Source organism: Schistocerca cancellata, unplaced genomic scaffold (genome assembly GCF_023864275.1).
Source record: "Schistocerca cancellata isolate TAMUIC-IGC-003103 unplaced genomic scaffold, iqSchCanc2.1 HiC_scaffold_830, whole genome shotgun sequence".
NCBI classification, from domain to species: Eukaryota; Metazoa; Arthropoda; class Insecta; order Orthoptera; family Acrididae; genus Schistocerca; species Schistocerca cancellata.
Genome location: NW_026046841.1, coordinates 296,176 through 322,649, shown reverse-complemented (window position 1 = coordinate 322,649; position 26,474 = coordinate 296,176). Strand labels below are relative to the sequence as shown.

At 50.3% G+C, this 26,474-nt stretch overlaps 46 non-coding genes across 46 annotated transcripts; all 46 read right to left on the bottom strand.

Annotated features, from left to right (window-relative positions):
* Nucleotides 1-193: 193 nt before the first annotated feature.
* On the bottom strand, nt 194-265 carry Trnat-cgu (transfer RNA threonine (anticodon CGU)). The gene has a single exon. It is a non-coding gene; the product is annotated as a tRNA-Thr (tRNA).
* Nucleotides 266-936: 671 nt separating this feature from the next.
* Trnan-guu (transfer RNA asparagine (anticodon GUU)) lies at nt 937-1,010 on the bottom strand. The gene has a single exon. It is a non-coding gene; the product is annotated as a tRNA-Asn (tRNA).
* Nucleotides 1,011-1,343: 333 nt separating this feature from the next.
* Nucleotides 1,344-1,415, bottom strand: Trnat-cgu (transfer RNA threonine (anticodon CGU)). The gene has a single exon. It is a non-coding gene; the product is annotated as a tRNA-Thr (tRNA).
* Nucleotides 1,416-2,086: 671 nt separating this feature from the next.
* On the bottom strand, nt 2,087-2,160 carry Trnan-guu (transfer RNA asparagine (anticodon GUU)). Its single transcript has one exon. It is a non-coding gene; the product is annotated as a tRNA-Asn (tRNA).
* Nucleotides 2,161-2,493: 333 nt separating this feature from the next.
* On the bottom strand, nt 2,494-2,565 carry Trnat-cgu (transfer RNA threonine (anticodon CGU)). Its single transcript has one exon. It is a non-coding gene; the product is annotated as a tRNA-Thr (tRNA).
* A 671-nt stretch (nt 2,566-3,236) lies between these two features.
* Trnan-guu (transfer RNA asparagine (anticodon GUU)) lies at nt 3,237-3,310 on the bottom strand. The gene has a single exon. It is a non-coding gene; the product is annotated as a tRNA-Asn (tRNA).
* Nucleotides 3,311-3,643: 333 nt separating this feature from the next.
* On the bottom strand, nt 3,644-3,715 carry Trnat-cgu (transfer RNA threonine (anticodon CGU)). The gene has a single exon. It is a non-coding gene; the product is annotated as a tRNA-Thr (tRNA).
* A 671-nt stretch (nt 3,716-4,386) lies between these two features.
* On the bottom strand, nt 4,387-4,460 carry Trnan-guu (transfer RNA asparagine (anticodon GUU)). The gene has a single exon. It is a non-coding gene; the product is annotated as a tRNA-Asn (tRNA).
* A 333-nt stretch (nt 4,461-4,793) lies between these two features.
* On the bottom strand, nt 4,794-4,865 carry Trnat-cgu (transfer RNA threonine (anticodon CGU)). Its single transcript has one exon. It is a non-coding gene; the product is annotated as a tRNA-Thr (tRNA).
* Nucleotides 4,866-5,536: 671 nt separating this feature from the next.
* Trnan-guu (transfer RNA asparagine (anticodon GUU)) lies at nt 5,537-5,610 on the bottom strand. The gene has a single exon. It is a non-coding gene; the product is annotated as a tRNA-Asn (tRNA).
* A 334-nt stretch (nt 5,611-5,944) lies between these two features.
* Trnat-cgu (transfer RNA threonine (anticodon CGU)) lies at nt 5,945-6,016 on the bottom strand. The gene has a single exon. It is a non-coding gene; the product is annotated as a tRNA-Thr (tRNA).
* Nucleotides 6,017-6,687: 671 nt separating this feature from the next.
* Trnan-guu (transfer RNA asparagine (anticodon GUU)) lies at nt 6,688-6,761 on the bottom strand. The gene has a single exon. It is a non-coding gene; the product is annotated as a tRNA-Asn (tRNA).
* Nucleotides 6,762-7,094: 333 nt separating this feature from the next.
* Trnat-cgu (transfer RNA threonine (anticodon CGU)) lies at nt 7,095-7,166 on the bottom strand. Its single transcript has one exon. It is a non-coding gene; the product is annotated as a tRNA-Thr (tRNA).
* Nucleotides 7,167-7,837: 671 nt separating this feature from the next.
* On the bottom strand, nt 7,838-7,911 carry Trnan-guu (transfer RNA asparagine (anticodon GUU)). Its single transcript has one exon. It is a non-coding gene; the product is annotated as a tRNA-Asn (tRNA).
* A 333-nt stretch (nt 7,912-8,244) lies between these two features.
* Trnat-cgu (transfer RNA threonine (anticodon CGU)) lies at nt 8,245-8,316 on the bottom strand. Its single transcript has one exon. It is a non-coding gene; the product is annotated as a tRNA-Thr (tRNA).
* A 671-nt stretch (nt 8,317-8,987) lies between these two features.
* Nucleotides 8,988-9,061, bottom strand: Trnan-guu (transfer RNA asparagine (anticodon GUU)). Its single transcript has one exon. It is a non-coding gene; the product is annotated as a tRNA-Asn (tRNA).
* Nucleotides 9,062-9,395: 334 nt separating this feature from the next.
* Nucleotides 9,396-9,467, bottom strand: Trnat-cgu (transfer RNA threonine (anticodon CGU)). Its single transcript has one exon. It is a non-coding gene; the product is annotated as a tRNA-Thr (tRNA).
* A 671-nt stretch (nt 9,468-10,138) lies between these two features.
* Trnan-guu (transfer RNA asparagine (anticodon GUU)) lies at nt 10,139-10,212 on the bottom strand. Its single transcript has one exon. It is a non-coding gene; the product is annotated as a tRNA-Asn (tRNA).
* A 333-nt stretch (nt 10,213-10,545) lies between these two features.
* On the bottom strand, nt 10,546-10,617 carry Trnat-cgu (transfer RNA threonine (anticodon CGU)). The gene has a single exon. It is a non-coding gene; the product is annotated as a tRNA-Thr (tRNA).
* Nucleotides 10,618-11,288: 671 nt separating this feature from the next.
* On the bottom strand, nt 11,289-11,362 carry Trnan-guu (transfer RNA asparagine (anticodon GUU)). The gene has a single exon. It is a non-coding gene; the product is annotated as a tRNA-Asn (tRNA).
* A 332-nt stretch (nt 11,363-11,694) lies between these two features.
* On the bottom strand, nt 11,695-11,766 carry Trnat-cgu (transfer RNA threonine (anticodon CGU)). The gene has a single exon. It is a non-coding gene; the product is annotated as a tRNA-Thr (tRNA).
* Nucleotides 11,767-12,437: 671 nt separating this feature from the next.
* Nucleotides 12,438-12,511, bottom strand: Trnan-guu (transfer RNA asparagine (anticodon GUU)). Its single transcript has one exon. It is a non-coding gene; the product is annotated as a tRNA-Asn (tRNA).
* A 334-nt stretch (nt 12,512-12,845) lies between these two features.
* Trnat-cgu (transfer RNA threonine (anticodon CGU)) lies at nt 12,846-12,917 on the bottom strand. The gene has a single exon. It is a non-coding gene; the product is annotated as a tRNA-Thr (tRNA).
* A 671-nt stretch (nt 12,918-13,588) lies between these two features.
* On the bottom strand, nt 13,589-13,662 carry Trnan-guu (transfer RNA asparagine (anticodon GUU)). Its single transcript has one exon. It is a non-coding gene; the product is annotated as a tRNA-Asn (tRNA).
* A 333-nt stretch (nt 13,663-13,995) lies between these two features.
* Trnat-cgu (transfer RNA threonine (anticodon CGU)) lies at nt 13,996-14,067 on the bottom strand. Its single transcript has one exon. It is a non-coding gene; the product is annotated as a tRNA-Thr (tRNA).
* A 671-nt stretch (nt 14,068-14,738) lies between these two features.
* Nucleotides 14,739-14,812, bottom strand: Trnan-guu (transfer RNA asparagine (anticodon GUU)). The gene has a single exon. It is a non-coding gene; the product is annotated as a tRNA-Asn (tRNA).
* Nucleotides 14,813-15,145: 333 nt separating this feature from the next.
* On the bottom strand, nt 15,146-15,217 carry Trnat-cgu (transfer RNA threonine (anticodon CGU)). Its single transcript has one exon. It is a non-coding gene; the product is annotated as a tRNA-Thr (tRNA).
* A 671-nt stretch (nt 15,218-15,888) lies between these two features.
* Nucleotides 15,889-15,962, bottom strand: Trnan-guu (transfer RNA asparagine (anticodon GUU)). Its single transcript has one exon. It is a non-coding gene; the product is annotated as a tRNA-Asn (tRNA).
* Nucleotides 15,963-16,296: 334 nt separating this feature from the next.
* Nucleotides 16,297-16,368, bottom strand: Trnat-cgu (transfer RNA threonine (anticodon CGU)). The gene has a single exon. It is a non-coding gene; the product is annotated as a tRNA-Thr (tRNA).
* A 671-nt stretch (nt 16,369-17,039) lies between these two features.
* On the bottom strand, nt 17,040-17,113 carry Trnan-guu (transfer RNA asparagine (anticodon GUU)). The gene has a single exon. It is a non-coding gene; the product is annotated as a tRNA-Asn (tRNA).
* A 333-nt stretch (nt 17,114-17,446) lies between these two features.
* Trnat-cgu (transfer RNA threonine (anticodon CGU)) lies at nt 17,447-17,518 on the bottom strand. Its single transcript has one exon. It is a non-coding gene; the product is annotated as a tRNA-Thr (tRNA).
* A 671-nt stretch (nt 17,519-18,189) lies between these two features.
* On the bottom strand, nt 18,190-18,263 carry Trnan-guu (transfer RNA asparagine (anticodon GUU)). Its single transcript has one exon. It is a non-coding gene; the product is annotated as a tRNA-Asn (tRNA).
* Nucleotides 18,264-18,596: 333 nt separating this feature from the next.
* On the bottom strand, nt 18,597-18,668 carry Trnat-cgu (transfer RNA threonine (anticodon CGU)). The gene has a single exon. It is a non-coding gene; the product is annotated as a tRNA-Thr (tRNA).
* A 671-nt stretch (nt 18,669-19,339) lies between these two features.
* Trnan-guu (transfer RNA asparagine (anticodon GUU)) lies at nt 19,340-19,413 on the bottom strand. The gene has a single exon. It is a non-coding gene; the product is annotated as a tRNA-Asn (tRNA).
* A 334-nt stretch (nt 19,414-19,747) lies between these two features.
* Nucleotides 19,748-19,819, bottom strand: Trnat-cgu (transfer RNA threonine (anticodon CGU)). Its single transcript has one exon. It is a non-coding gene; the product is annotated as a tRNA-Thr (tRNA).
* Nucleotides 19,820-20,490: 671 nt separating this feature from the next.
* Trnan-guu (transfer RNA asparagine (anticodon GUU)) lies at nt 20,491-20,564 on the bottom strand. The gene has a single exon. It is a non-coding gene; the product is annotated as a tRNA-Asn (tRNA).
* A 334-nt stretch (nt 20,565-20,898) lies between these two features.
* Trnat-cgu (transfer RNA threonine (anticodon CGU)) lies at nt 20,899-20,970 on the bottom strand. The gene has a single exon. It is a non-coding gene; the product is annotated as a tRNA-Thr (tRNA).
* A 671-nt stretch (nt 20,971-21,641) lies between these two features.
* On the bottom strand, nt 21,642-21,715 carry Trnan-guu (transfer RNA asparagine (anticodon GUU)). Its single transcript has one exon. It is a non-coding gene; the product is annotated as a tRNA-Asn (tRNA).
* A 333-nt stretch (nt 21,716-22,048) lies between these two features.
* Trnat-cgu (transfer RNA threonine (anticodon CGU)) lies at nt 22,049-22,120 on the bottom strand. Its single transcript has one exon. It is a non-coding gene; the product is annotated as a tRNA-Thr (tRNA).
* A 671-nt stretch (nt 22,121-22,791) lies between these two features.
* On the bottom strand, nt 22,792-22,865 carry Trnan-guu (transfer RNA asparagine (anticodon GUU)). Its single transcript has one exon. It is a non-coding gene; the product is annotated as a tRNA-Asn (tRNA).
* A 334-nt stretch (nt 22,866-23,199) lies between these two features.
* Trnat-cgu (transfer RNA threonine (anticodon CGU)) lies at nt 23,200-23,271 on the bottom strand. The gene has a single exon. It is a non-coding gene; the product is annotated as a tRNA-Thr (tRNA).
* A 671-nt stretch (nt 23,272-23,942) lies between these two features.
* Nucleotides 23,943-24,016, bottom strand: Trnan-guu (transfer RNA asparagine (anticodon GUU)). The gene has a single exon. It is a non-coding gene; the product is annotated as a tRNA-Asn (tRNA).
* Nucleotides 24,017-24,349: 333 nt separating this feature from the next.
* Nucleotides 24,350-24,421, bottom strand: Trnat-cgu (transfer RNA threonine (anticodon CGU)). The gene has a single exon. It is a non-coding gene; the product is annotated as a tRNA-Thr (tRNA).
* A 671-nt stretch (nt 24,422-25,092) lies between these two features.
* Nucleotides 25,093-25,166, bottom strand: Trnan-guu (transfer RNA asparagine (anticodon GUU)). Its single transcript has one exon. It is a non-coding gene; the product is annotated as a tRNA-Asn (tRNA).
* Nucleotides 25,167-25,499: 333 nt separating this feature from the next.
* On the bottom strand, nt 25,500-25,571 carry Trnat-cgu (transfer RNA threonine (anticodon CGU)). The gene has a single exon. It is a non-coding gene; the product is annotated as a tRNA-Thr (tRNA).
* Nucleotides 25,572-26,242: 671 nt separating this feature from the next.
* Nucleotides 26,243-26,316, bottom strand: Trnan-guu (transfer RNA asparagine (anticodon GUU)). The gene has a single exon. It is a non-coding gene; the product is annotated as a tRNA-Asn (tRNA).
* Nucleotides 26,317-26,474: the final 158 nt, after the last annotated feature.

Below are 26,474 nucleotides of genomic sequence, written 5' to 3'. Positions count from 1 at the left end.
TGACATCGCCAAGCATGACATTATACTACAAAATGCATACAAAACAGTGTTCCGCCTACACATCCAGTAAACCTCTGATGCAAGTAGAGCACTCTTTATCGGTTGTAGAACTTCCCCTTCATTCAGTGCACTGCCATCTGTTAGATGCTGCTCGAGCTAGCTCTGCTCTCAGCAGCAAAGTTAAAAAAATGAATGCCTTCTGTGAGGGTCGAACTCACGACCCCTGGTTTACGAGACCAGTGCTCTACCACTGAGCTAAGAAGGCCGCAGCTTTGCGTTCGTGAGCTACTCCCGAATTGTCACGTCATCATACTGAATCTTACAGCCCTCGACCAGATATCGGATTTGACACACAGATGCTGCTGGAGGTGTCCACCTTACCGTTTTCCAACTCTCTTCACTGTTTCACCCTTACGATCGACGACGAGCGTCAAGCCACCAAAGGTTTGCGGTCTGCGCAAAACTTGACCTAGTGCACAGCTTGTGGGATAGCGTGGCTCTACTGTGAAACGCGCCTTTCGACTCCTCTCTCTGGCTACATCGTCCACAGTGGCACTGGGGGCTTCATGTAAGGCGACTGCACGCCGCTCGGCCAACAGCGGCCTACTGCAGACCGACACTTAAGAGACGCCAAATGCAGATCGACATCGAGAGAGAGGCCCTGTCATATGGCACTCGCGGTGTATACGCCGAAATGAAATGTAAATAATACATCTTTTGTAGTGGTCGTCGCTCTACTGCAGTGTCACACATGCCGAATTAATAGGAAAACGGTAGAACGTCCGCATAGGGCCATGTTTTTACCTCCACTGTCACGTGGCTGAATGTGTATAAGGCTGGGTGGCATCATTCAAACACAGCCAAATTGTCACACTAGCTGTGTATCTCTATCAAAGTGGACATACGTCCTCACCTCGGTGGCGATTAAAACGATTTCGCCCCCAGGTGGGCTCGAACCACCAACCTTTCGGTTAACAGCCGAACGCGCTAGCCGATTGCGCCACGGAGGCCTTAACTTTCGGTCACTTCTGCTCTCTTCATCAATGCAACTCGTGTACTTTTCGCAGGCACCTCGCAGAATGGTAGTATCTGCTTACGCCTCTTCACATGGATAACGTGCATGCACACTGTAGTGGGGCTCATAAACGAATGACATCGCCAAGCATGACATTATACTACAAAATGCATACAAAACAGTGTTCCGCCTACACATCCAGTAAACCTCTGATGCAAGTAGAGCACTCTTTATCGGTTGTAGAACTTCCCCTTCATTCAGTGCACTGCCATCTGTTAGATGCTGCTCGAGCTAGCTCTGCTCTCAGCAGCAAAGTTAAAAAAATGAATGCCTTCTGTGAGGGTCGAACTCACGACCCCTGGTTTACGAGACCAGTGCTCTACCACTGAGCTAAGAAGGCCGCAGCTTTTCGTTCGTGAGCTACTCCCGACTTGTCACGTCATCATACTGAATCTTACAGCCCCCGACCAGATATCGGATTTGACACACAGATGCTGCTGGAGGTGTCCACCTTACCGTTTTCCAACTCTCTTCACTGTTTCACCCTTACGATCGACGACGAGCGTCAAGCCACCAAAGGTTTGCGGTCTGCGCAAAACTTGACCTAGTGCACAGCTTGTGGGATAGCGTGGCTCTACTGTGAAACGCGCCTTTCGACTCCTCTCTCTGGCTACATCGTCCACAGTGGCACTGGGGGCTTCATGTAAGGCGACTGCACGCCGCTCGGCCAACAGCGGCCTACTGCAGACCGACACTTAAGAGACGCCAAATGCAGATCGACATCGAGAGAGAGGCCCTGTCATATGGCACTCGCGGTGTATACGCCGAAATGAAATGTAAATAATACATCTTTTGTAGTGGTCGTCGCTCTACTGCAGTGTCACACATGCCGAATTAATAGGAAAACGGTAGAACGTCCGCATAGGGCCATGTTTTTACCTCCACTGTCACGTGGCTGAATGTGTATAAGGCTGGGTGGCATCATTCAAACACAGCCAAATTGTCACACTAGCTGTGTATCTCTATCAAAGTGGACATACGTCCTCACCTCGGTGGCGATTAAAACGATTTCGCCCCCAGGTGGGCTCGAACCACCAACCTTGCGGTTAACAGCCGAACGCGCTAGCCGATTGCGCCACGGAGGCCTTAACTTTCGGTCACTTCTGCTCTCTTCATCAATGCAACTCGTGTACTTTTCGCAGGCACCTCGCAGAATGGTAGTATCTGCTTACGCCTCTTCACATGGATAATGTGCATGCACACTGTAGTGGGGCTCATAAACGAATGACATCGCCAAGCATGACATTATACTACAAAATGCATACAAAACAGTGTTCCGCCTACACATCCAGTAAACCTCTGATGCAAGTAGAGCACTCTTTATCGGTTGTAGAACTTCCCCTTCATTCAGTGCACTGCCATCTGTTAGATGCTGCTCGAGCTAGCTCTGCTCTCAGCAGCAAAGTTAAAAAAATGAATGCCTTCTGTGAGGGTCGAACTCACGACCCCTGGTTTACGAGACCAGTGCTCTACCACTGAGCTAAGAAGGCCGCAGCTTTGCGTTTGTGAGCTACTCCCGAATTGTCACGTCATCATACTGAATCTTACAGCCCTCGACCAGATATCGGATTTGACACACAGATGCTGCTGGAGGTGTCCACCTTACCGTTTTCCAACTCTCTTCACTGTTTCACCCTTACGATCGACGACGAGCGTCAAGCCACCAAAGGTTTGCGGTCTGCGCAAAACTTGACCTAGTGCACAGCTTGTGGGATAGCGTGGCTCTACTGTGAAACGCGCCTTTCGACTCCTCTCTCTGGCTACATCGTCCACAGTGGCACTGGGGGCTTCATGTAAGGCGACTGCACGCCGCTCGGCCAACAGCGGCCTACTGCAGACCGACACTTAAGAGACGCCAAATGCAGATCGACATCGAGAGAGAGGCCCTGTCATATGGCACTCGCGGTGTATACGCCGAAATGAAATGTAAATAATACATCTTTTGTAGTGGTCGTCGCTCTACTGCAGTGTCACACACGCCGAATTAATAGGAAAACGGTAGAACGTCCGCATAGGGCCATGTTTTTACCTCCACTGTCACGTGGCTGAATGTGTATAAGGCTGGGTGGCATCATTCAAACACAGCCAAATTGTCACACTAGCTGTGTATCTCTATCAAAGTGGACATACGTCCTCACCTCGGTGGCGATTAAAACGATTTCGCCCCCAGGTGGGCTCGAACCACCAACCTTGCGGTTAACAGCCGAACGCGCTAGCCGATTGCGCCACGGAGGCCTTAACTTTCGGTCACTTCTGCTCTCTTCATCAATGCAACTCGTGTACTTTTCGCAGGCACCTCGCAGAATGGTAGTATCTGCTTACGCCTCTTCACATGGATAATGTGCATGCACACTGTAGTGGGGCTCATAAACGAATGACATCGCCAAGCATGACATTATACTACAAAATGCATACAAAACAGTGTTCCGCCTACACATCCAGTAAACCTCTGATGCAAGTAGAGCACTCTTTATCGGTTGTAGAACTTCCCCTTCATTCAGTGCACTGCCATCTGTTAGATGCTGCTCGAGCTAGCTCTGCTCTCAGCAGCAAAGTTAAAAAAATGAATGCCTTCTGTGAGGGTCGAACTCACGACCCCTGGTTTACGAGACCAGTGCTCTACCACTGAGCTAAGAAGGCCGCAGCTTTGCGTTTGTGAGCTACTCCCGAATTGTCACGTCATCATACTGAATCTTACAGCCCTCGACCAGATATCGGATTTGACACACAGATGCTGCTGGAGGTGTCCACCTTACCGTTTTCCAACTCTCTTCACTGTTTCACCCTTACGATCGACGACGAGCGTCAAGCCACCAAAGGTTTGCGGTCTGCGCAAAACTTGACCTAGTGCACAGCTTGTGGGATAGCGTGGCTCTACTGTGAAACGCGCCTTTCGACTCCTCTCTCTGGCTACATCGTCCACAGTGGCACTGGGGGCTTCATGTAAGGCGACTGCACGCCGCTCGGCCAACAGCGGCCTACTGCAGACCGACACTTAAGAGACGCCAAATGCAGATCGACATCGAGAGAGAGGCCCTGTCATATGGCACTCGCGGTGTATACGCCGAAATGAAATGTAAATAATACATCTTTTGTAGTGGTCGTCGCTCTACTGCAGTGTCACACACGCCGAATTAATAGGAAAACGGTAGAACGTCCGCATAGGGCCATGTTTTTACCTCCACTGTCACGTGGCTGAATGTGTATAAGGCTGGGTGGCATCATTCAAACACAGCCAAATTGTCACACTAGCTGTGTATCTCTATCAAAGTGGACATACGTCCTCACCTCGGTGGCGATTAAAACGATTTCGCCCCCGGGTGGGCTCGAACCACCAACCTTTCGGTTAACAGCCGAACGCGCTAGCCGATTGCGCCACGGAGGCCTTAACTTTCGGTCACTTCTGCTCTCTTCATCAATGCAACTCGTGTACTTTTCGCAGGCACCTCGCAGAATGGTAGTATCTGCTTACGCCTCTTCACATGGATAACGTGCATGCACACTGTAGTGGGGCTCATAAACGAATGACATCGCCAAGCATGACATTATACTACAAAATGCATACAAAACAGTGTTCCGCCTACACATCCAGTAAACCTCTGATGCAAGTAGAGCACTCTTTATCGGTTGCAGAACTTCCCCTTCATTCAGTGCACGGCCATCTGTTAGATGCTGCTCGAGCTAGCTCTGCTCTCAGCAGCAAAGTTAAAAAAATGAATGCCTTCTGTGAGGGTCGAACTCACGACCCCTGGTTTACGAGACCAGTGCTCTACCACTGAGCTAAGAAGGCCGCAGCTTTGCGTTCGTGAGCTACTCCCGAATTGTCACGTCATCATACTGAATCTTACAGCCCTCGACCAGATATCGGATTTGACACACAGATGCTGCTGGAGGTGTCCACCTTACCGTTTTCCAACTCTCTTCACTGTTTCACCCTTACGATCGACGACGAGCGTCAAGCCACCAAAGGTTTGCGGTCTGCGCAAAACTTGACCTAGTGCACAGCTTGTGGGATAGCGTGGCTCTACTGTGAAACGCGCCTTTCGACTCCTCTCTCTGGCTACATCGTCCACAGTGGCACTGGGGGCTTCATGTAAGGCGACTGCACGCCGCTCGGCCAACAGCGGCCTACTGCAGACCGACACTTAAGAGACGCCAAATGCAGATCGACATCGAGAGAGAGGCCCTGTCATATGGCACTCGCGGTGTATACGCCGAAATGAAATGTAAATAATACATCTTTTGTAGTGGTCGTCGCTCTACTGCAGTGTCACACATGCCGAATTAATAGGAAAACGGTAGAACGTCCGCATAGGGCCATGTTTTTACCTCCACTGTCACGTGGCTGAATGTGTATAAGGCTGGGTGGCATCATTCAAACACAGCCAAATTGTCACACTAGCTGTGTATCTCTATCAAAGTGGACATACGTCCTCACCTCGGTGGCGATTAAAACGATTTCGCCCCCGGGTGGGCTCGAACCACCAACCTTTCGGTTAACAGCCGAACGCGCTAGCCGATTGCGCCACGGAGGCCTTAACTTTCGGTCACTTCTGCTCTCTTCATCAATGCAACTCGTGTACTTTTCGCAGGCACCTCGCAGAATGGTAGTATCTGCTTACGCCTCTTCACATGGATAACGTGCATGCACACTGTAGTGGGGCTCATAAACGAATGACATCGCCAAGCATGACATTATACTACAAAATGCATACAAAACAGTGTTCCGCCTACACATCCAGTAAGCCTCTGATGCAAGTAGAGCACTCTTTATCGGTTGTAGAACTTCCCCTTCATTCAGTGCACTGCCATCTGTTAGATGCTGCTCGAGCTAGCTCTGCTCTCAGCAGCAAAGTTAAAAAAAATGAATGCCTTCTGTGAGGGTCGAACTCACGACCCCTGGTTTACGAGACCAGTGCTCTACCACTGAGCTAAGAAGGCCGCAGCTTTGCGTTCGTGAGCTACTCCCGAATTGTCACGTCATCATACTGAATCTTACAGCCCTCGACCAGATATCGGATTTGACACACAGATGCTGCTGGAGGTGTCCACCTTACCGTTTTCCAACTCTCTTCACTGTTTCACCCTTACGATCGACGACGAGCGTCAAGCCACCAAAGGTTTGCGGTCTGCGCAAAACTTGACCTAGTGCACAGCTTGTGGGATAGCGTGGCTCTACTGTGAAACGCGCCTTTCGACTCCTCTCTCTGGCTACATCGTCCACAGTGGCACTGGGGGCTTCATGTAAGGCGACTGCACGCCGCTCGGCCAACAGCGGCCTACTGCAGACCGACACTTAAGAGACGCCAAATGCAGATCGACATCGAGAGAGAGGCCCTGTCATATGGCACTCGCGGTGTATACGCCGAAATGAAATGTAAATAATACATCTTTTGTAGTGGTCGTCGCTCTACTGCAGTGTCACACATGCCGAATTAATAGGAAAACGGTAGAACGTCCGCATAGGGCCATGTTTTTACCTCCACTGTCACGTGGCTGAATGTGTATAAGGCTGGGTGGCATCATTCAAACACAGATAAATTGTCACACTAGCTGTGTATCTCTATCAAAGTGGACATACGTCCTCACCTCGGTGGCGATTAAAACGATTTCGCCCCCGGGTGGGCTCGAACCACCAACCTTTCGGTTAACAGCCGAACGCGCTAGCCGATTGCGCCACGGAGGCCTTAACTTTCGGTCACTTCTGCTCTCTTCATCAATGCAACTCGTGTACTTTTCGCAGGCACCTCGCAGAATGGTAGTATCTGCTTACGCCTCTTCACATGGATAACGTGCATGCACACTGTAGTGGGGCTCATAAACGAATGACATCGCCAAGCATGACATTATACTACAAAATGCATACAAAACAGTGTTCCGCCTACACATCCAGTAAGCCTCTGATGCAAGTAGAGCACTCTTTATCGGTTGTAGAACTTCCCCTTCATTCAGTGCACTGCCATCTGTTAGATGCTGCTCGAGCTAGCTCTGCTCTCAGCAGCAAAGTTAAAAAAATGAATGCCTTCTGTGAGGGTCGAACTCACGACCCCTGGTTTACGAGACCAGTGCTCTACCACTGAGCTAAGAAGGCCGCAGCTTTGCGTTCGTGAGCTACTCCCGAATTGTCACGTCATCATACTGAATCTTACAGCCCTCGACCAGATATCGGATTTGACACACAGATGCTGCTGGAGGTGTCCACCTTACCGTTTTCCAACTCTCTTCACTGTTTCACCCTTACGATCGACGACGAGCGTCAAGCCACCAAAGGTTTGCGGTCTGCGCAAAACTTGACCTAGTGCACAGCTTGTGGGATAGCGTGGCTCTACTGTGAAACGCGCCTTTCGACTCCTCTCTCTGGCTACATCGTCCACAGTGGCACTGGGGGCTTCATGTAAGGCGACTGCACGCCGCTCGGCCAACAGCGGCCTACTGCAGACCGACACTTAAGAGACGCCAAATGCAGATCGACATCGAGAGAGAGGCCCTGTCATATGGCACTCGCGGTGTATACGCCGAAATGAAATGTAAATAATACATCTTTTGTAGTGGTCGTCGCTCTACTGCAGTGTCACACATGCCGAATTAATAGGAAAACGGTAGAACGTCCGCATAGGGCCATGTTTTTACCTCCACTGTCACGTGGCTGAATGTGTATAAGGCTGGGTGGCATCATTCAAACACAGCCAAATTGTCACACTAGCTGTGTATCTCTATCAAAGTGGACATACGTCCTCACCTCGGTGGCGATTAAAACGATTTCGCCCCCAGGTGGGCTCGAACCACCAACCTTTCGGTTAACAGCCGAACGCGCTAGCCGATTGCGCCACGGAGGCCTTAACTTTCGGTCACTTCTGCTCTCTTCATCAATGCAACTCGTGTACTTTTCGCAGGCACCTCGCAGAATGGTAGTATCTGCTTACGCCTCTTCACATGGATAACGTGCATGCACACTGTAGTGGGGCTCATAAACGAATGACATCGCCAAGCATGACATTATACTACAAAATGCATACAAAACAGTGTTCCGCCTACACATCCAGTAAACCTCTGATGCAAGTAGAGCACTCTTTATCGGTTGTAGAACTTCCCCTTCATTCAGTGCACTGCCATCTGTTAGATGCTGCTCGAGCTAGCTCTGCTCTCAGCAGCAAAGTTAAAAAAATGAATGCCTTCTGTGAGGGTCGAACTCACGACCCCTGGTTTACGAGACCAGTGCTCTACCACTGAGCTAAGAAGGCCGCAGCTTTGCGTTCGTGAGCTACTCCCGAATTGTCACGTCATCATACTGAATCTTACAGCCCTCGACCAGATATCGGATTTGACACACAGATGCTGCTGGAGGTGTCCACCTTACCGTTTTCCAACTCTCTTCACTGTTTCACCCTTACGATCGACGACGAGCGTCAAGCCACCAAAGGTTTGCGGTCTGCGCAAAACTTGACCTAGTGCACAGCTTGTGGGATAGCGTGGCTCTACTGTGAAACGCGCCTTTCGACTCCTCTCTCTGGCTACATCGTCCACAGTGGCACTGGGGGCTTCATGTAAGGCGACTGCACGCCGCTCGGCCAACAGCGGCCTACTGCAGACCGACACTTAAGAGACGCCAAATGCAGATCGACATCGAGAGAGAGGCACTGTCATATGGCACTCGCGGTGTATACGCCGAAATGAAATGTAAATAATACATCTTTTGTAGTGGTCGTCGCTCTACTGCAGTGTCACACATGCCGAATTAATAGGAAAACGGTAGAACGTCCGCATAGGGCCATGTTTTTACCTCCACTGTCACGTGGCTGAATGTGTATAAGGCTGGGTGGCATCATTCAAACACAGCCAAATTGTCACACTAGCTGTGTATCTCTATCAAAGTGGACATACGTCCTCACCTCGGTGGCGATTAAAACGATTTCGCCCCCAGGTGGGCTCGAACCACCAACCTTTCGGTTAACAGCCGAACGCGCTAGCCGATTGCGCCACGGAGGCCTTAACTTTCGGTCACTTCTGCTCTCTTCATCAATGCAACTCGTGTACTTTTCGCAGGCACCTCGCAGAATGGTAGTATCTGCTTACGCCTCTTCACATGGATAACGTGCATGCACACTGTAGTGGGGCTCATAAACGAATGACATCGCCAAGCATGACATTATACTACAAAATGCATACAAAACAGTGTTCCGCCTACACATCCAGTAAGCCTCTGATGCAAGTAGAGCACTCTTTATCGGTTGTAGAACTTCCCCTTCATTCAGTGCACTGCCATCTGTTAGATGCTGCTCGAGCTAGCTCTGCTCTCAGCAGCAAAGTTAAAAAAAATGAATGCCTTCTGTGAGGGTCGAACTCACGACCCCTGGTTTACGAGACCAGTGCTCTACCACTGAGCTAAGAAGGCCGCAGCTTTGCGTTCGTGAGCTACTCCCGAATTGTCACGTCATCATACTGAATCTTACAGCCCTCGACCAGATATCGGATTTGACACACAGATGCTGCTGGAGGTGTCCACCTTACCGTTTTCCAACTCTCTTCACTGTTTCACCCTTACGATCGACGACGAGCGTCAAGCCACCAAAGGTTTGCGGTCTGCGCAAAACTTGACCTAGTGCACAGCTTGTGGGATAGCGTGGCTCTACTGTGAAACGCGCCTTTCGACTCCTCTCTCTGGCTACATCGTCCACAGTGGCACTGGGGGCTTCATGTAAGGCGACTGCACGCCGCTCGGCCAACAGCGGCCTACTGCAGACCGACACTTAAGAGACGCCAAATGCAGATCGACATCGAGAGAGAGGCCCTGTCATATGGCACTCGCGGTGTATACGCCGAAATGAAATGTAAATAATACATCTTTTGTAGTGGTCGTCGCTCTACTGCAGTGTCACACATGCCGAATTAATAGGAAAACGGTAGAACGTCCGCATAGGGCCATGTTTTTACCTCCACTGTCACGTGGCTGAATGTGTATAAGGCTGGGTGGCATCATTCAAACACAGCCAAATTGTCACACTAGCTGTGTATCTCTATCAAAGTGGACATACGTCCTCACCTCGGTGGCGATTAAAACGATTTCGCCCCCAGGTGGGCTCGAACCACCAACCTTTCGGTTAACAGCCGAACGCGCTAGCCGATTGCGCCACGGAGGCCTTAACTTTCGGTCACTTCTGCTCTCTTCATCAATGCAACTCGTGTACTTTTCGCAGGCACCTCGCAGAATGGTAGTATCTGCTTACGCCTCTTCACATGGATAACGTGCATGCACACTGTAGTGGGGCTCATAAACGAATGACATCGCCAAGCATGACATTATACTACAAAATGCATACAAAACAGTGTTCCGCCTACACATCCAGTAAACCTCTGATGCAAGTAGAGCACTCTTTATCGGTTGTAGAACTTCCCCTTCATTCAGTGCACTGCCATCTGTTAGATGCTGCTCGAGCTAGCTCTGCTCTCAGCAGCAAAGTTAAAAAAATGAATGCCTTCTGTGAGGGTCGAACTCACGACCCCTGGTTTACGAGACCAGTGCTCTACCACTGAGCTAAGAAGGCCGCAGCTTTGCGTTCGTGAGCTACTCCCGAATTGTCACGTCATCATACTGAATCTTACAGCCCTCGACCAGATATCGGATTTGACACACAGATGCTGCTGGAGGTGTCCACCTTACCGTTTTCCAACTCTCTTCACTGTTTCACCCTTACGATCGACGACGAGCGTCAAGCCACCAAAGGTTTGCGGTCTGCGCAAAACTTGACCTAGTGCACAGCTTGTGGGATAGCGTGGCTCTACTGTGAAACGCGCCTTTGGACTCCTCTCTCTGGCTACATCGTCCACAGTGGCACTGGGGGCTTCATGTAAGGCGACTGCACGCCGCTCGGCCAACAGCGGCCTACTGCAGACCGACACTTAAGAGACGCCAAATGCAGATCGACATCGAGAGAGAGGCCCTGTCATATGGCACTCGCGGTGTATACGCCGAAATGAAATGTAAATAATACATCTTTTGTAGTGGTCGTCGCTCTACTGCAGTGTCACACATGCCGAATTAATAGGAAAACGGTAGAACGTCCGCATAGGGCCATGTTTTTACCTCCACTGTCACGTGGCTGAATGTGTATAAGGCTGGGTGGCATCATTCAAACACAGCCAAATTGTCACACTAGCTGTGTATCTCTATCAAAGTGGACATACGTCCTCACCTCGGTGGCGATTAAAACGATTTCGCCCCCAGGTGGGCTCGAACCACCAACCTTTCGGTTAACAGCCGAACGCGCTAGCCGATTGCGCCACGGAGGCCTTAACTTTCGGTCACTTCTGCTCTCTTCATCAATGCAACTCGTGTACTTTTCGCAGGCACCTCGCAGAATGGTAGTATCTGCTTACGCCTCTTCACATGGATAACGTGCATGCACACTGTAGTGGGGCTCATAAACGAATGACATCGCCAAGCATGACATTATACTACAAAATGCATACAAAACAGTGTTCCGCCTACACATCCAGTAAACCTCTGATGCAAGTAGAGCACTCTTTTCGGTTGTAGAACTTCCCCTTCATTCAGTGCACTGCCATCTGTTAGATGCTGCTCGAGCTAGCTCTGCTCTCAGCAGCAAAGTTAAAAAAATGAATGCCTTCTGTGAGGGTCGAACTCACGACCCCTGGTTTACGAGACCAGTGCTCTACCACTGAGCTAAGAAGGCCGCAGCTTTGCGTTCGTGAGCTACTCCCGAATTGTCACGTCATCATACTGAATCTTACAGCCCTCGACCAGATATCGGATTTGACACACAGATGCTGCTGGAGGTGTCCACCTTACCGTTTTCCAACTCTCTTCACTGTTTCACCCTTACGATCGACGACGAGCGTCAAGCCACCAAAGGTTTGCGGTCTGCGCAAAACTTGACCTAGTGCACAGCTTGTGGGATAGCGTGGCTCTACTGTGAAACGCGCCTTTCGACTCCTCTCTCTGGCTACATCGTCCACAGTGGCACTGGGGGCTTCATGTAAGGCGACTGCACGCCGCTCGGCCAACAGCGGCCTACTGCAGACCGACACTTAAGAGACGCCAAATGCAGATCGACATCGAGAGAGAGGCACTGTCATATGGCACTCGCGGTGTATACGCCGAAATGAAATGTAAATAATACATCTTTTGTAGTGGTCGTCGCTCTACTGCAGTGTCACACATGCCGAATTAATAGGAAAACGGTAGAACGTCCGCATAGGGCCATGTTTTTACCTCCACTGTCACGTGGCTGAATGTGTATAAGGCTGGGTGGCATCATTCAAACACAGCCAAATTGTCACACTAGCTGTGTATCTCTATCAAAGTGGACATACGTCCTCACCTCGGTGGCGATTAAAACGATTTCGCCCCCAGGTGGGCTCGAACCACCAACCTTTCGGTTAACAGCCGAACGCGCTAGCCGATTGCGCCACGGAGGCCTTAACTTTCGGTCACTTCTGCTCTCTTCATCAATGCAACTCGTGTACTTTTCGCAGGCACCTCGCAGAATGGTAGTATCTGCTTACGCCTCTTCACATGGATAACGTGCATGCACACTGTAGTGGGGCTCATAAACGAATGACATCGCCAAGCATGACATTATACTACAAAATGCATACAAAACAGTGTTCCGCCTACACATCCAGTAAGCCTCTGATGCAAGTAGAGCACTCTTTATCGGTTGTAGAACTTCCCCTTCATTCAGTGCACTGCCATCTGTTAGATGCTGCTCGAGCTAGCTCTGCTCTCAGCAGCAAAGTTAAAAAAAATGAATGCCTTCTGTGAGGGTCGAACTCACGACCCCTGGTTTACGAGACCAGTGCTCTACCACTGAGCTAAGAAGGCCGCAGCTTTGCGTTCGTGAGCTACTCCCGAATTGTCACGTCATCATACTGAATCTTACAGCCCTCGACCAGATATCGGATTTGACACACAGATGCTGCTGGAGGTGTCCACCTTACCGTTTTCCAACTCTCTTCACTGTTTCACCCTTACGATCGACGACGAGCGTCAAGCCACCAAAGGTTTGCGGTCTGCGCAAAACTTGACCTAGTGCACAGCTTGTGGGATAGCGTGGCTCTACTGTGAAACGCGCCTTTCGACTCCTCTCTCTGGCTACATCGTCCACAGTGGCACTGGGGGCTTCATGTAAGGCGACTGCACGCCGCTCGGCCAACAGCGGCCTACTGCAGACCGACACTTAAGAGACGCCAAATGCAGATCGACATCGAGAGAGAGGCCCTGTCATATGGCACTCGCGGTGTATACGCCGAAATGAAATGTAAATAATACATCTTTTGTAGTGGTCGTCGCTCTACTGCAGTGTCACACATGCCGAATTAATAGGAAAACGGTAGAACGTCCGCATAGGGCCATGTTTTTACCTCCACTGTCACGTGGCTGAATGTGTATAAGGCTGGGTGGCATCATTCAAACACAGCCAAATTGTCACACTAGCTGTGTATCTCTATCAAAGTGGACATACGTCCTCACCTCGGTGGCGATTAAAACGATTTCGCCCCCAGGTGGGCTCGAACCACCAACCTTTCGGTTAACAGCCGAACGCGCTAGCCGATTGCGCCACGGAGGCCTTAACTTTCGGTCACTTCTGCTCTCTTCATCAATGCAACTCGTGTACTTTTCGCAGGCACCTCGCAGAATGGTAGTATCTGCTTACGCCTCTTCACATGGATAACGTGCATGCACACTGTAGTGGGGCTCATAAACGAATGACATCGCCAAGCATGACATTATACTACAAAATGCATACAAAACAGTGTTCCGCCTACACATCCAGTAAACCTCTGATGCAAGTAGAGCACTCTTTATCGGTTGTAGAACTTCCCCTTCATTCAGTGCACTGCCATCTGTTAGATGCTGCTCGAGCTAGCTCTGCTCTCAGCAGCAAAGTTAAAAAAATGAATGCCTTCTGTGAGGGTCGAACTCACGACCCCTGGTTTACGAGACCAGTGCTCTACCACTGAGCTAAGAAGGCCGCAGCTTTGCGTTCGTGAGCTAGTCCCGAATTGTCACGTCATCATACTGAATCTTACAGCCCTCGACCAGATATCGGATTTGACACACAGATGCTGCTGGAGGTGTCCACCTTACCGTTTTCCAACTCTCTTCACTGTTTCACCCTTACGATCGACGACGAGCGTCAAGCCACCAAAGGTTTGCGGTCTGCGCAAAACTTGACCTAGTGCACAGCTTGTGGGATAGCGTGGCTCTACTGTGAAACGCGCCTTTGGACTCCTCTCTCTGGCTACATCGTCCACAGTGGCACTGGGGGCTTCATGTAAGGCGACTGCACGCCGCTCGGCCAACAGCGGCCTACTGCAGACCGACACTTAAGAGACGCCAAATGCAGATCGACATCGAGAGAGAGGCCCTGTCATATGGCACTCGCGGTGTATACGCCGAAATGAAATGTAAATAATACATCTTTTGTAGTGGTCGTCGCTCTACTGCAGTGTCACACATGCCGAATTAATAGGAAAACGGTAGAACGTCCGCATAGGGCCATGTTTTTACCTCCACTGTCACGTGGCTGAATGTGTATAAGGCTGGGTGGCATCATTCAAACACAGCCAAATTGTCACACTAGCTGTGTATCTCTATCAAAGTGGACATACGTCCTCACCTCGGTGGCGATTAAAACGATTTCGCCCCCAGGTGAGCTCGAACCACCAACCTTTCGGTTAACAGCCGAACGCGCTAGCCGATTGCGCCACGGAGGCCTTAACTTTCGGTCACTTCTGCTCTCTTCATCAATGCAACTCGTGTACTTTTCGCAGGCACCTCGCAGAATGGTAGTATCTGCTTACGCCTCTTCACATGGATAACGTGCATGCACACTGTAGTGGGGCTCATAAACGAATGACATCGCCAAGCATGACATTATACTACAAAATGCATACAAAACAGTGTTCCGCCTACACATCCAGTAAACCTCTGATGCAAGTAGAGCACTCTTTATCGGTTGTAGAACTTCCCCTTCATTCAGTGCACTGCCATCTGTTAGATGCTGCTCGAGCTAGCTCTGCTCTCAGCAGCAAAGTTAAAAAAATGAATGCCTTCTGTGAGGGTCGAACTCACGACCCCTGGTTTACGAGACCAGTGCTCTACCACTGAGCTAAGAAGGCCGCAGCTTTGCGTTCGTGAGCTACTCCCGAATTGTCACGTCATCATACTGAATCTTACAGCCCTCGACCAGATATCGGATTTGACACACAGATGCTGCTGGAGGTGTCCACCTTACCGTTTTCCAACTCTCTTCACTGTTTCACCCTTACGATCGACGACGAGCGTCAAGCCACCAAAGGTTTGCGGTCTGCGCAAAACTTGACCTAGTGCACAGCTTGTGGGATAGCGTGGCTCTACTGTGAAACGCGCCTTTCGACTCCTCTCTCTGGCTACATCGTCCACAGTGGCACTGGGGGCTTCATGTAAGGCGACTGCACGCCGCTCGGCCAACAGCGGCCTACTGCAGACCGACACTTAAGAGACGCCAAATGCAGATCGACATCGAGAGAGAGGCACTGTCATATGGCACTCGCGGTGTATACGCCGAAATGAAATGTAAATAATACATCTTTTGTAGTGGTCGTCGCTCTACTGCAGTGTCACACATGCCGAATTAATAGGAAAACGGTAGAACGTCCGCATAGGGCCATGTTTTTACCTCCACTGTCACGTGGCTGAATGTGTATAAGGCTGGGTGGCATCATTCAAACACAGCCAAATTGTCACACTAGCTGTGTATCTCTATCAAAGTGGACATACGTCCTCACCTCGGTGGCGATTAAAACGATTTCGCCCCCAGGTGGGCTCGAACCACCAACCTTTCGGTTAACAGCCGAACGCGCTAGCCGATTGCGCCACGGAGGCCTTAACTTTCGGTCACTTCTGCTCTCTTCATCAATGCAACTCGTGTACTTTTCGCAGGCACCTCGCAGAATGGTAGTATCTGCTTACGCCTCTTCACATGGATAACGTGCATGCACACTGTAGTGGGGCTCATAAACGAATGACATCGCCAAGCATGACATTATACTACAAAATGCATACAAAACAGTGTTCCGCCTACACATCCAGTAAGCCTCTGATGCAAGTAGAGCACTCTTTATCGGTTGTAGAACTTCCCCTTCATTCAGTGCACTGCCATCTGTTAGATGCTGCTCGAGCTAGCTCTGCTCTCAGCAGCAAAGTTAAAAAAAATGAATGCCTTCTGTGAGGGTCGAACTCACGACCCCTGGTTTACGAGACCAGTGCTCTACCACTGAGCTAAGAAGGCCGCAGCTTTGCGTTCGTGAGCTACTCCCGAATTGTCACGTCATCATACTGAATCTTACAGCCCTCGACCAGATATCGGATTTGACACACAGATGCTGCTGGAGGTGTCCACCTTACCGTTTTCCAACTCTCTTCACTGTTTCACCCTTACGATCGACGACGAGCGTCAAGCCACCAAAGGTTTGCGGTCTGCGCAAAACTTGACCTAGTGCACAGCTTGTGGGATAGCGTGGCTCTACTGTGAAACGCGCCTTTCGACTCCTCTCTCTGGCTACATCGTCCACAGTGGCACTGGGGGCTTCATGTAAGGCGACTGCACGCCGCTCGGCCAACAGCGGCCTACTGCAGACCGACACTTAAGAGACGCCAAATGCAGATCGACATCGAGAGAGAGGCCCTGTCATATGGCACTCGCGGTGTATACGCCGAAATGAAATGTAAATAATACATCTTTTGTAGTGGTCGTCGCTCTACTGCAGTGTCACACATGCCGAATTAATAGGAAAACGGTAGAACGTCCGCATAGGGCCATGTTTTTACCTCCACTGTCACGTGGCTGAATGTGTATAAGGCTGGGTGGCATCATTCAAACACAGCCAAATTGTCACACTAGCTGTGTATCTCTATCAAAGTGGACATACGTCCTCACCTCGGTGGCGATTAAAACGATTTCGCCCCCAGGTGGGCTCGAACCACCAACCTTTCGGTTAACAGCCGAACGCGCTAGCCGATTGCGCCACGGAGGCCTTAACTTTCGGTCACTTCTGCTCTCTTCATCAATGCAACTCGTGTACTTTTCGCAGGCACCTCGCAGAATGGTAGTATCTGCTTACGCCTCTTCACATGGATAACGTGCATGCACACTGTAGTGGGGCTCATAAACGAATGACATCGCCAAGCATGACATTATACTACAAAATGCATACAAAACAGTGTTCCGCCTACACATCCAGTAAACCTCTGATGCAAGTAGAGCACTCTTTATCGGTTGTAGAACTTCCCCTTCATTCAGTGCACTGCCATCTGTTAGATGCTGCTCGAGCTAGCTCTGCTCTCAGCAGCAAAGTTAAAAAAATGAATGCCTTCTGTGAGGGTCGAACTCACGACCCCTGGTTTACGAGACCAGTGCTCTACCACTGAGCTAAGAAGGCCGCAGCTTTGCGTTCGTGAGCTACTCCCGAATTGTCACGTCATCATACTGAATCTTACAGCCCTCGACCAGATATCGGATTTGACACACAGATGCTGCTGGAGGTGTCCACCTTACCGTTTTCCAACTCTCTTCACTGTTTCACCCTTACGATCGACGACGAGCGTCAAGCCACCAAAGGTTTGCGGTCTGCGCAAAACTTGACCTAGTGCACAGCTTGTGGGATAGCGTGGCTCTACTGTGAAACGCGCCTTTGGACTCCTCTCTCTGGCTACATCGTCCACAGTGGCACTGGGGGCTTCATGTAAGGCGACTGCACGCCGCTCGGCCAACAGCGGCCTACTGCAGACCGACACTTAAGAGACGCCAAATGCAGATCGACATCGAGAGAGAGGCCCTGTCATATGGCACTCGCGGTGTATACGCCGAAATGAAATGTAAATAATACATCTTTTGTAGTGGTCGTCGCTCTACTGCAGTGTCACACATGCCGAATTAATAGGAAAACGGTAGAACGTCCGCATAGGGCCATGTTTTTACCTCCACTGTCACGTGGCTGAATGTGTATAAGGCTGGGTGGCATCATTCAAACACAGCCAAATTGTCACACTAGCTGTGTATCTCTATCAAAGTGGACATACGTCCTCACCTCGGTGGCGATTAAAACGATTTCGCCCCCAGGTGAGCTCGAACCACCAACCTTTCGGTTAACAGCCGAACGCGCTAGCCGATTGCGCCACGGAGGCCTTAACTTTCGGTCACTTCTGCTCTCTTCATCAATGCAACTCGTGTACTTTTCGCAGGCACCTCGCAGAATGGTAGTATCTGCTTACGCCTCTTCACATGGATAACGTGCATGCACACTGTAGTGGGGCTCATAAACGAATGACATCGCCAAGCATGACATTATACTACAAAATGCATACAAAACAGTGTTCCGCCTACACATCCAGTAAACCTCTGATGCAAGTAGAGCACTCTTTATCGGTTGTAGAACTTCCCCTTCATTCAGTGCACTGCCATCTGTTAGATGCTGCTCGAGCTAGCTCTGCTCTCAGCAGCAAAGTTAAAAAAATGAATGCCTTCTGTGAGGGTCGAACTCACGACCCCTGGTTTACGAGACCAGTGCTCTACCACTGAGCTAAGAAGGCCGCAGCTTTGCGTTCGTGAGCTACTCCCGAATTGTCACGTCATCATACTGAATCTTACAGCCCTCGACCAGATATCGGATTTGACACACAGATGCTGCTGGAGGTGTCCACCTTACCGTTTTCCAACTCTCTTCACTGTTTCACCCTTACGATCGACGACGAGCGTCAAGCCACCAAAGGTTTGCGGTCTGCGCAAAACTTGACCTAGTGCACAGCTTGTGGGATAGCGTGGCTCTACTGTGAAACGCGCCTTTCGACTCCTCTCTCTGGCTACATCGTCCACAGTGGCACTGGGGGCTTCATGTAAGGCGACTGCACGCCGCTCGGCCAACAGCGGCCTACTGCAGACCGACACTTAAGAGACGCCAAATGCAGATCGACATCGAGAGAGAGGCACTGTCATATGGCACTCGCGGTGTATACGCCGAAATGAAATGTAAATAATACATCTTTTGTAGTGGTCGTCGCTCTACTGCAGTGTCACACATGCCGAATTAATAGGAAAACGGTAGAACGTCCGCATAGGGCCATGTTTTTACCTCCACTGTCACGTGGCTGAATGTGTATAAGGCTGGGTGGCATCATTCAAACACAGCCAAATTGTCACACTAGCTGTGTATCTCTATCAAAGTGGACATACGTCCTCACCTCGGTGGCGATTAAAACGATTTCGCCCCCAGGTGGGCTCGAACCACCAACCTTTCGGTTAACAGCCGAACGCGCTAGCCGATTGCGCCACGGAGGCCTTAACTTTCGGTCACTTCTGCTCTCTTCATCAATGCAACTCGTGTACTTTTCGCAGGCACCTCGCAGAATGGTAGTATCTGCTTACGCCTCTTCACATGGATAACGTGCATGCACACTGTAGTGGGGCTCATAAACGAATGACATCGCCAAGCATGACATTATACTACAAAATGCATACAAAACAGTGTTCCGCCTACACATCCAGTAAGCCTCTGATGCAAGTAGAGCACTCTTTATCGGTTGTAGAACTTCCCCTTCATTCAGTGCACTGCCATCTGTTAGATGCTGCTCGAGCTAGCTCTGCTCTCAGCAGCAAAGTTAAAAAAAATGAATGCCTTCTGTGAGGGTCGAACTCACGACCCCTGGTTTACGAGACCAGTGCTCTACCACTGAGCTAAGAAGGCCGCAGCTTTGCGTTCGTGAGCTACTCCCGAATTGTCACGTCATCATACTGAATCTTACAGCCCTCGACCAGATATCGGATTTGACACACAGATGCTGCTGGAGGTGTCCACCTTACCGTTTTCCAACTCTCTTCACTGTTTCACCCTTACGATCGACGACGAGCGTCAAGCCACCAAAGGTTTGCGGTCTGCGCAAAACTTGACCTAGTGCACAGCTTGTGGGATAGCGTGGCTCTACTGTGAAACGCGCCTTTCGACTCCTCTCTCTGGCTACATCGTCCACAGTGGCACTGGGGGCTTCATGTAAGGCGACTGCACGCCGCTCGGCCAACAGCGGCCTACTGCAGACCGACACTTAAGAGACGCCAAATGCAGATCGACATCGAGAGAGAGGCCCTGTCATATGGCACTCGCGGTGTATACGCCGAAATGAAATGTAAATAATACATCTTTTGTAGTGGTCGTCGCTCTACTGCAGTGTCACACATGCCGAATTAATAGGAAAACGGTAGAACGTCCGCATAGGGCCATGTTTTTACCTCCACTGTCACGTGGCTGAATGTGTATAAGGCTGGGTGGCATCATTCAAACACAGCCAAATTGTCACACTAGCTGTGTATCTCTATCAAAGTGGACATACGTCCTCACCTCGGTGGCGATTAAAACGATTTCGCCCCCAGGTGGGCTCGAACCACCAACCTTTCGGTTAACAGCCGAACGCGCTAGCCGATTGCGCCACGGAGGCCTTAACTTTCGGTCACTTCTGCTCTCTTCATCAATGCAACTCGTGTACTTTTCGCAGGCACCTCGCAGAATGGTAGTATCTGCTTACGCCTCTTCACATGGATAACGTGCATGCACACTGTAGTGGGGCTCATAAACGAATGACATCGCCAAGCATGACATTATACTACAAAATGCATACAAAACAGTGTTCCGCCTACACATCCAGTAAGCCTCTGATGCAAGTAGAGCACTCTTTATCGGTTGTAGAACTTCCCCTTCATTCAGTGCACTGCCATCTGTTAGATGCTGCTCGAGCTAGCTCTGCTCTCAGCAGCAAAGTTAAAAAAAATGAATGCCTTCTGTGAGGGTCGAACTCACGACCCCTGGTTTACGAGACCAGTGCTCTACCACTGAGCTAAGAAGGCCGCAGCTTTGCGTTCGTGAGCTACTCCCGAATTGTCACGTCATCATACTGAATCTTACAGCCCTCGACCAGATATCGGATTTGACACACAGATGCTGCTGGAGGTGTCCACCTTACCGTTTTCCAACTCTCTTCACTGTTTCACCCTTACGATCGACGACGAGCGTCAAGCCACCAAAGGTTTGCGGTCTGCGCAAAACTTGACCTAGTGCACAGCTTGTGGGATAGCGTGGCTCTACTGTGAAACGCGCCTTTCGACTCCTCTCTCTGGCTACATCGTCCACAGTGGCACTGGGGGCTTCATGTAAGGCGACTGCACGCCGCTCGGCCAACAGCGGCCTACTGCAGACCGACACTTAAGAGACGCCAAATGCAGATCGACATCGAGAGAGAGGCCCTGTCATATGGCACTCGCGGTGTATACGCCGAAATGAAATGTAAATAATACATCTTTTGTAGTGGTCGTCGCTCTACTGCAGTGTCACACATGCCGAATTAATAGGAAAACGGTAGAACGTCCGCATAGGGCCATGTTTTTACCTCCACTGTCACGTGGCTGAATGTGTATAAGGCTGGGTGGCATCATTCAAACACAGCCAAATTGTCACACTAGCTGTGTATCTCTATCAAAGTGGACATACGTCCTCACCTCGGTGGCGATTAAAACGATTTCGCCCCCAGGTGGGCTCGAACCACCAACCTTTCGGTTAACAGCCGAACGCGCTAGCCGATTGCGCCACGGAGGCCTTAACTTTCGGTCACTTCTGCTCTCTTCATCAATGCAACTCGTGTACTTTTCGCAGGCACCTCGCAGAATGGTAGTATCTGCTTACGCCTCTTCACATGGATAACGTGCATGCACACTGTAGTGGGGCTCATAAACGAATGACATCGCCAAGCATGACATTATACTACAAAATGCATACAAAACAGTGTTCCGCCTACACATCCAGTAAACCTCTGATGCAAGTAGAGCACTCTTTATCGGTTGTAGAACTTCCCCTTCATTCAGTGCACTGCCATCTGTTAGATGCTGCTCGAGCTAGCTCTGCTCTCAGCAGCAAAGTTAAAAAAATGAATGCCTTCTGTGAGGGTCGAACTCACGACCCCTGGTTTACGAGACCAGTGCTCTACCACTGAGCTAAGAAGGCCGCAGCTTTGCGTTCGTGAGCTAGTCCCGAATTGTCACGTCATCATACTGAATCTTACAGCCCTCGACCAGATATCGGATTTGACACACAGATGCTGCTGGAGGTGTCCACCTTACCGTTTTCCAACTCTCTTCACTGTTTCACCCTTACGATCGACGACGAGCGTCAAGCCACCAAAGGTTTGCGGTCTGCGCAAAACTTGACCTAGTGCACAGCTTGTGGGATAGCGTGGCTCTACTGTGAAACGCGCCTTTCGACTCCTCTCTCTGGCTACATCGTCCACAGTGGCACTGGGGGCTTCATGTAAGGCGACTGCACGCCGCTCGGCCAACAGCGGCCTACTGCAGACCGACACTTAAGAGACGCCAAATGCAGATCGACATCGAGAGAGAGGCCCTGTCATATGGCACTCGCGGTGTATACGCCGAAATGAAATGTAAATAATACATCTTTTGTAGTGGTCGTCGCTCTACTGCAGTGTCACACATGCCGAATTAATAGGAAAACGGTAGAACGTCCGCATAGGGCCATGTTTTTACCTCCACTGTCACGTGGCTGAATGTGTATAAGGCTGGGTGGCATCATTCAAACACAGCCAAATTGTCACACTAGCTGTGTATCTCTATCAAAGTGGACATACGTCCTCACCTCGGTGGCGATTAAAACGATTTCGCCCCCAGGTGGGCTCGAACCACCAACCTTTCGGTTAACAGCCGAACGCGCTAGCCGATTGCGCCACGGAGGCCTTAACTTTCGGTCACTTCTGCTCTCTTCATCAATGCAACTCGTGTACTTTTCGCAGGCACCTCGCAGAATGGTAGTATCTGCTTACGCCTCTTCACATGGATAACGTGCATGCACACTGTAGTGGGGCTCATAAACGAATGACATCGCCAAGCATGACATTATACTACAAAATGCATACAAAACAGTGTTCCGCCTACACATCCAGTAAGCCTCTGATGCAAGTAGAGCACTCTTTATCGGTTGTAGAACTTCCCCTTCATTCAGTGCACTGCCATCTGTTAGATGCTGCTCGAGCTAGCTCTGCTCTCAGCAGCAAAGTTAAAAAAAATGAATGCCTTCTGTGAGGGTCGAACTCACGACCCCTGGTTTACGAGACCAGTGCTCTACCACTGAGCTAAGAAGGCCGCAGCTTTGCGTTCGTGAGCTACTCCCGAATTGTCACGTCATCATACTGAATCTTACAGCCCTCGACCAGATATCGGATTTGACACACAGATGCTGCTGGAGGTGTCCACCTTACCGTTTTCCAACTCTCTTCACTGTTTCACCCTTACGATCGACGACGAGCGTCAAGCCACCAAAGGTTTGCGGTCTGCGCAAAACTTGACCTAGTGCACAGCTTGTGGGATAGCGTGGCTCTACTGTGAAACGCGCCTTTCGACTCCTCTCTCTGGCTACATCGTCCACAGTGGCACTGGGGGCTTCATGTAAGGCGACTGCACGCCGCTCGGCCAACAGCGGCCTACTGCAGACCGACACTTAAGAGACGCCAAATGCAGATCGACATCGAGAGAGAGGCCCTGTCATATGGCACTCGCGGTGTATACGCCGAAATGAAATGTAAATAATACATCTTTTGTAGTGGTCGTCGCTCTACTGCAGTGTCACACATGCCGAATTAATAGGAAAACGGTAGAACGTCCGCATAGGGCCATGTTTTTACCTCCACTGTCACGTGGCTGAATGTGTATAAGGCTGGGTGGCATCATTCAAACACAGCCAAATTGTCACACTAGCTGTGTATCTCTATCAAAGTGGACATACGTCCTCACCTCGGTGGCGATTAAAACGATTTCGCCCCCAGGTGGGCTCGAACCACCAACCTTTCGGTTAACAGCCGAACGCGCTAGCCGATTGCGCCACGGAGGCCTTAACTTTCGGTCACTTCTGCTCTCTTCATCAATGCAACTCGTGTACTTTTCGCAGGCACCTCGCAGAATGGTAGTATCTGCTTACGCCTCTTCACATGGATAACGTGCATGCACACTGTAGTGGGGCTCATAAACGAATGACATCGCCAAGCATGACATTATACTACAAAATGCATACAAAACAGTGTTCCGCCTACACATCCAGTAAACCTCTGATGCAAGTAGAGCACTCTTTATCGGTTGTAGAACTTCCCCTTCATTCAGTGCACTGCCATCTGTTAGATGCTGCTCGAGCTAGCTCTGCTCTCAGCAGCAAAGTTAAAAAAATGAATGCCTTCTGTGAGGGTCGAACTCACGACCCCTGGTTTACGAGACCAGTGCTCTACCACTGAGCTAAGAAGGCCGCAGCTTTGCGTTCGTGAGCTACTCCCGAATTGTCACGTCATCATACTGAATCTTACAGCCCTCGACCAGATATCGGATTTGACACACAGATGCTGCTGGAGGTGTCCACCTTACCGTTTTCCAACTCTCTTCACTGTTTCACCCTTACGATCGACGACGAGCGTCAAGCCACCAAAGGTTTGCGGTCTGCGCAAAACTTGACCTAGTGCACAGCTTGTGGGATAGCGTGGCTCTACTGTGAAACGCGCCTTTCGACTCCTCTCTCTGGCTACATCGTCCACAGTGGCACTGGGGGCTTCATGTAAGGCGACTGCACGCCGCTCGGCCAACAGCGGCCTACTGCAGACCGACACTTAAGAGACGCCAAATGCAGATCGACATCGAGAGAGAGGCCCTGTCATATGGCACTCGCGGTGTATACGCCGAAATGAAATGTAAATAATACATCTTTTGTAGTGGTCGTCGCTCTACTGCAGTGTCACACATGCCGAATTAATAGGAAAACGGTAGAACGTCCGCATAGGGCCATGTTTTTACCTCCACTGTCACGTGGCTGAATGTGTATAAGGCTGGGTGGCATCATTCAAACACAGATAAATTGTCACACTAGCTGTGTATCTCTATCAAAGTGGACATACGTCCTCACCTCGGTGGCGATTAAAACGATTTCGCCCCCGGGTGGGCTCGAACCACCAACCTTTCGGTTAACAGCCGAACGCGCTAGCCGATTGCGCCACGGAGGCCTTAACTTTCGGTCACTTCTGCTCTCTTCATCAATGCAACTCGTGTACTTTTCGCAGGCACCTCGCAGAATGGTAGTATCTGCTTACGCCTCTTCACATGGATAACGTGCATGCACACTGTAGTGGGGCTCATAAACGAATGACATCGCCAAGCATGACATTATACTACAAAATGCATACAAAACAGTGTTCCGCCTACACATCCAGTAAACCTCTGATGCAAGTAGAGCACTCTTTATCGGTTGTAGAACTTCCCCTTCATTCAGTGCACTGCCATCTGTTAGATGCTGCTCGAGCTAGCTCTGCTCTCAGCAGCAAAGTTAAAAAAATGAATGCCTTCTGTGAGGGTCGAACTCACGACCCCTGGTTTACGAGACCAGTGCTCTACCACTGAGCTAAGAAGGCCGCAGCTTTGCGTTCGTGAGCTACTCCCGAATTGTCACGTCATCATACTGAATCTTACAGCCCTCGACCAGATATCGGATTTGACACACAGATGCTGCTGGAGGTGTCCACCTTACCGTTTTCCAACTCTCTTCACTGTTTCACCCTTACGATCGACGACGAGCGTCAAGCCACCAAAGGTTTGCGGTCTGCGCAAAACTTGACCTAGTGCACAGCTTGTGGGATAGCGTGGCTCTACTGTGAAACGCGCCTTTCGACTCCTCTCTCTGGCTACATCGTCCACAGTGGCACTGGGGGCTTCATGTAAGGCGACTGCACGCCGCTCGGCCAACAGCGGCCTACTGCAGACCGACACTTAAGAGACGCCAAATGCAGATCGACATCGAGAGAGAGGCCCTGTCATATGGCACTCGCGGTGTATACGCCGAAATGAAATGTAAATAATACATCTTTTGTAGTGGTCGTCGCTCTACTGCAGTGTCACACATGCCGAATTAATAGGAAAACGGTAGAACGTCCGCATAGGGCCATGTTTTTACCTCCACTGTCACGTGGCTGAATGTGTATAAGGCTGGGTGGCATCATTCAAACACAGATAAATTGTCACACTAGCTGTGTATCTCTATCAAAGTGGACATACGTCCTCACCTCGGTGGCGATTAAAACGATTTCGCCCCCGGGTGGGCTCGAACCACCAACCTTTCGGTTAACAGCCGAACGCGCTAGCCGATTGCGCCACGGAGGCCTTAACTTTCGGTCACTTCTGCTCTCTTCATCAATGCAACTCGTGTACTTTTCGCAGGCACCTCGCAGAATGGTAGTATCTGCTTACGCCTCTTCACATGGATAACGTGCATGCACACTGTAGTGGGGCTCATAAACGAATGACATCGCCAAGCATGA